At 40.6% G+C, this 6,188-nt stretch overlaps 1 protein-coding gene across 1 annotated transcript in view; it reads right to left on the bottom strand.

Moving 5' to 3' along the window:
• Window positions 1-5,078: 5,078 nt before the first annotated feature.
• Window positions 5,079-6,188, bottom strand: part of SCAF8 (SR-related CTD associated factor 8) — a 686,214-nt gene continuing 685,104 nt past the window's right edge. The window contains exon 21 of the mRNA XM_029596703.1: window positions 5,079-5,103. The gene's annotated coding sequence lies outside the window, so the exon portion shown is untranslated. The remainder of the gene's footprint in view (window positions 5,104-6,188) is intronic.

Raw genomic sequence — 6,188 nt, 5'->3', positions numbered from 1 at the left:
TGGGGGGGGGGGTTATGTGGTTTATGTGTGGGGTGGAATGCATGGTTGTGTGCGTGGCTATATAGCATGAAGGTTGAGTGTAGTGTGCTACCTGGTATAATGGGGGTTCACGATGGGAATAGCTCATACTAATGTACTTATAGATTGTCTTGTGCTGTGCTGGATCCAATGTGCCATTGAGCCCTAGCATATTGATGTACTCTGTGTTGAAGATTTAAGTGCTATCTCGGCTGCACTGCGGCTGCTGTTTCTGATTGTGAACCTCTGAAAATGTTAATAAAAACCATTTTGGGAAAAAAAAAGAAGTTGACCTTAGTAGGCATACAGTCACTCGTCAGCAGTATAATTTCGCGTTCCGGGTAATCCCCATGAGAAGAGTATTTCTCCATAGGTTGTTATTGGCTACTGTGGGAATTAGCAGGCCACACCACTTTATTCGCCTGTCCTCGGCCATTAAGAAGGACTTGGAAGTATGGACCAACTTCCTAGACGAATACAACAGAGTGTCAATATGGCAGGACCCCCCAGTTTCCAATCACGATCTTAGCATTTACTCCGATGCCTCGGGTGGCTGGGGATTTCGCATATACTTTTAGGGTTCATAGTGTGCTGAACCGTGGCCAGTATCATGGAAGGAAAGGGGATTGACAAGGAACATAACGTGGCCAGGGCGGGTTTAAGCCTGGAGAAAATACAGAGGAAGTCGGCATCAGTTAATCTGCAAGTTACAAATGGGTCTGAGAGCAACTAACAATATCATCATTTATGTTACAGGGGCCCAATGGGCAAAGAACCATCTGGATCATTGGACACTCCTTCGTTCATTGGGCGGCCGGGAGGGCGAGCAAGTGGCCTTCGGCTGGCACTGCACGGGGTACACATTAATCGGATTGGTCATCGTGGTATGATATGGGAACAACTGTTACCACTCATGTGGCATCATGCAACTGCTTGTGCTGAGCCGCAGGTTATTGTCATTCACTTAGGCGGAAACGACTTGGGCAGGGTACCCACCAGGCAGCTGTTGAAAGCTATTAGGGAGGACAAGTTGATAGCCGTGCTGTTTAAGCACACTTGCTTGGTGTGATCAGATATCATACCGCGGAGAAAATGGAATGAATCGAAGGTATGGAACAGGGGGCGCTGGAAGCTGAATCGGCAGATCGGCGCATGCATACAGAGTTTGGGGGGGTCATCAAATCCAGCACAAGTGGGCCGATGTACAATGCGAAGGGAAGTATCGAGGCGATCTGGTTCACCTGTCCGATATTGGGCAGGACCTATTTAATAACTCCCTGCAGGAAGAGTTGGAGGTGTGCCTGGGCATCTGAGCCTACACGGCCACAGCTATGGATGGGGGGCATGAGGCAAGTTACCTCATGCTGGTGGCGGGATACCCGAGCCGTGGTGGCATGGCAAGGTGATGCCAGAAGTGCTAACTAGGGGAAAAATGCTGGGTTATGTCCAATATAGGATGGCTGCCAACAGGTTGGTGGGGTGCGAGGTGCCTGGGGGTGTGGCCTCCCTTGCTCAACGCGGCAGGGGGGGAGCCTGTCGCACCAAGCTGTCTTGCTCGAACGTGACGGATGGCTGATTGAGGGCAGAGCGGTGATACCGCTTGATTTTTTTTCCACGGCTAGGGTACGAAAAATATCATTTATGTTTCTAATTAATAAAACTGTGGCCTTTGTTACCCACTATGAGTCTCATGTCTTATTAAGGAGAGGAAAGAGACTTGTCATATTGGGGTAGGAAGGGGGGGTGGAGAGTGGGGCGAACGGGGGGACGGACGGACGGACGGACACATCCTGGCTGCCAGCGTTAATTATGCATGAATTTTATTATCCCTTTTAGGACATACAAATGTGCTCTCCTTTTTCTTTTGTATAGCTAGAGCAAACAGCAGAAAATGTACACATTAATAAAAATCGCATGGAAGTTTGATAGCCAGGAGAATAAAAAGGGAATAAGTAAAAGATATGTTGACAACAAAACATCTCTAATAGCAATTCAGGGGCCAATAGTCAGTCTGGAAATGATGTGGGATAAATGTCCAGGATATTCTGCAAGATAAACATTTCGCTGAATATATTCACCTAAAATTATCTGACTATCTTTAGCTGGATAACTAAAAAACCTAATTAACTATGTTCAAACTCAGTGGAAACAGACGTCTGTGCCGCCGTGAAGGAGATAACCCCTTGAGAAAATTTGGCTGTACAATGAAGAGTCCGACCGTTTGAAGGAGTTTATATCCCCTGAGATCCGGGAGGATCTGAAACGCGGCCATGTTGGGAGCTTGAACGGCTATACAGATAAGTCGGTGTCAGCTTTTTCAAGAGAAGTACAGTGAATTTGGTTGTACTGTGTATAATTACAACTTCGCTTCGGTTGAAGTGGACTTGAGATCTATCGCATTGACATGGCATACTGTTTTTGAATTTTTAAATTCACATATTACACGAAAAATCTTCACAAAAAAACATTTGGCTGGTGGAGATTTGTTCATGATTACAACTATATAAATTACCCGATGTGGGGGTAAAATGAACAAAGTATGAAACTTTCCTCTCTACATAGCTAAAAAAAATTTTTGGAAAAATTCTTTTTTTTTTTTAAATAATTTATATATTTAGATTACTGAGTTACTCAGTGAGATATTCAATTAATTGTCTGAAGTATCAATTGCAAATATACACAGTTCTATGAGGTGATTTGTTTGTGACAACTTTAGAACATAACTAGTTACATTTTAAATTTATCGGGCTGTGTGTGGCTGAATAACTTGCCATTTAACTGGATATATTTAAAAGATACCCGGCTAAGTATCAACAAATGGAAAAGTAAAAAAAAAATCTAAGGGCCTTTAGGCCCGATCCTACAGCTCCCCCCACCCCAGAAAAAAGTTCCACAGATTTTCAGCCCATGGGGGTCTAGTGCTCTGAGACTGGTCCTCCCCTTCCTTCCTTTCCTGTTGCCTCAGAAAATAGATGATCACCCCTTCCCACTCACTTGCAACTTGCATGGCATAGCTTGGAATCCACCCCAGATCCAATTCCAGCCAGGAGAGGTAAGTCTCTTACCTGCTCCCAGCAGTTCCAGCATTTCTGCCAGAACAGCACTGGAAGCAGCAGAAAAGGGTAAGAGACCACCACTCCCCACAGCTCTGGAGTGGGAGGTGGGGAGAGGGTTCCATGCTATGAAATATAAGTTGCAGGTGGGTGGGGAGAGGAGAAAAAGGGGATCGGGAAGTGTGGGTCCAGCCTCAGGGTATTGGCCTAGAGATATCCCAGCCTGAAGCTGGAGTTCATATCGTTGGATTTGAGGGCTCCAGGAGGCAAAAAAAAGCATATATATGTATGGATAATTAATTATTTCTGAGTAGGTCAGTGTGCTCAGCAGAGGATATTAATAAACATAGAACATGATGGCACATAAGGACCGCAAGGCACCTCCAGTCTGCTCAATTTCCTTCCTACTGCAACATTACAGATCTATTTTATTTATTTTTATTTTCATTTATCTTTTTCCTAACCACCATAGTGCTCTGAGTTACAACAGAATTAAATACAATAATTCATAACATATTAGAATAAACGAAACATAAATACAAATGGTACAAAACAGTTTAAAAACACAAATCACCATAAAATAAAATATAACCTAATAGCTCCTGCCCTCTAACAATCAGCTAAAAGCTAAATTAAAAAGTCACATCTTTACTTTTTTTTTTTTCTAAAAAAACAGATAATCAGCCAAGACCCTTATTTCCAATGGCAATTGATTTCAAAACACAGAAGTGATTCATCTAATAGTCCATGCACAAGATTTTTTTCCAAATGTAACTCTTTCTGAGCTGGCAATAGAGTCTCGTGGCACGCACCAAGACAGTGACTCTGCTGGTAAAAAGCAAGGCGATTTTTCAAACCGACAGCTGCTAAATCATGCCTCATTTTAAATATCAAATTCAAAATGTAAATACAAGCTTGGAACACTACTGGCAACTAGCGAAAGCTCTTTAAAAATGGAGTTATTTCATCACTAAACAGACACCCTGAGACGATACTGTAAGTGCAGCTGCATTCTGGTCTAACTGGAGACCATGCAAATATTTCTTTGGTAAACTAATAAGTCTTCTTGTAGTTAACACATGTATCACCTTAACTAGATCTTCTTTTTCCAGAAATAGCTTCAGTTGTCTATTTACTATCAAATGAACAAAACTGATCTTGCAATCATTCTAACTTGGAGTAACATGCTTAATTCACTTTCTAAAATTAGGTCAAGATTATGAACTTGTATTTTTACCAGAAAAATTATTCCCTCAAATATGGGCAGACTATGTAGTCCCTTTCTGCTCACCATCAGCGACTCTGTTTTAGAATAGATTAATTTCAACATATTCCTATTAATCCATTTTTTTAAATTTTCAACAGACAGATACCATTTACAAAACTTTATCAGGTCATTTCACAAAAGAGGCATAAAGCCGTATGTCATCTGCATAAGGGAAATATTTTATCCCTGAGGAAGTCCACACTGTACAGACTGCACTTGAAATGGGCATTCAACCATAACAACAGATTGATTTCTGCTAGTCAGAAAAAAAATCAAACCAGCAAAGAGCTGTATCATTAATTCCCCAGTTAATCTAGACGCTGAATTAAGAATTTGTGATCAACTGTGTCAAAAGCTGAAAATAAGTCCAGCATGACCATGGAAGCCTCCTTACCCCATCTAAATCTAGACAAAGGTCATCTAGCAATGTGGTCAGGACCGTTTCTGGCTCATACCAGCCCCAAACCCAGCTTGATAAGTACTTAAACAGTTAGTATGAGTCAGAAATTCCTGTAACCGCACAGTAAATACTGTCTCAATAGCTTTTACTTCAATAAGAAATATTTGAAACTGGATGAACATGCTCACAATCTACTAAAACCATCTTTCTTTAGCAAAGGGCAAGCTGACACTATTAGTAGTACTTCTGGAAAACAACTTTCTATAAAGGAGGAATTAATGAAATCCTTAATAGCCTCTCTTAGCTCAGCTTTACCTGCCTTGATGAGCCAGGCTGGGCAAGGGTCTAGCGGAGTAGATGTAGTTCTGAAATGAGAGAGAATGTAATCAGTCTCCTTATCGTTAATTTCTCTAAAACTGGAAAAAATTACCTCTCAGGAAATATTCCTCCTGAACCGGATCTATAAGAGACACTGAGGCATCTAGACAGTTCATCTCACTAATTTTCTCCAAATGTTCAGCCTTATCAGTACATTCTTCATCAATGCTATTCCTAATTGCTAATATTTTATTCACTAAAATAGGAAGCAAACCTCACACTTTTCTATTGATGGTAATGTTTCTTCCAGTTTAACAACTTCTTATTGGTCAAAAATAAATATCTGGGTCTTTTACAAGCAGCCTGAATTTTCAAAGCGTACTTACATGCGTAAGTCTGTTTTGAAAATTAGTGGGTATATGCAGAAACCAGCATGGCATGCACACATACATATATTTATGCCTGCTTGGGAGCATGTAGTTGTGTACAAAACTTTAGGCACTCCTGGTCAAACTGAAGCTGACACAACTTCTACATATTACAAAGTTAAACACAACATCTTTCTGCAATTTTAAATGCAGCATTAATATTTATTTGCTGATTTTAATAGACTGAAATAATTAAAATAGTGAATATTGCATGTACAAAGTTTGGATACCCTTTCAGTTGAGTCATTACTACTTTTTTAACCTCTCCGGTTGTAATTATTGCTCTATCTACGTTCAACAATCATGGGCTCCTCTAAGTGAGCATTTGAAAATAGAGACAATTCACTCTTACAAAGCTATAAAACAAATATCTAAATGATTTCAGCAAGTAATTCCAACTTTCTGAAACATTGTTAAGAAATGGAATTTAATGGAACTGTTAAAGTCAAAGCAAGATCTGAAAGGCCAAAAAAAAAAATCCTCTGATAAAACTGCCAAAAAACCAATCAGATCAGCCAAACAGTACCCAAAGATCACTGCAAATGACCTACTGAAAATGTTGTTCACAGATCCACAGTATAGTGTTGCTTATACAACACTGAACTGCATGGAAGAGTTGTGAGAGAGAAATCGTTTCTACAACCTCATCACAGAAGTCATCTAAGGGATGCAAAATGAAATCTTAATAAGCCTGAAACAGACTG

This window comes from Rhinatrema bivittatum, chromosome 3 (assembly GCF_901001135.1).
Source record: "Rhinatrema bivittatum chromosome 3, aRhiBiv1.1, whole genome shotgun sequence".
NCBI classification, from domain to species: Eukaryota; Metazoa; Chordata; class Amphibia; order Gymnophiona; family Rhinatrematidae; genus Rhinatrema; species Rhinatrema bivittatum.
Note: the sequence above shows the minus strand (reverse complement) of the source record. Positions and strands in the feature narration are given on the sequence as shown.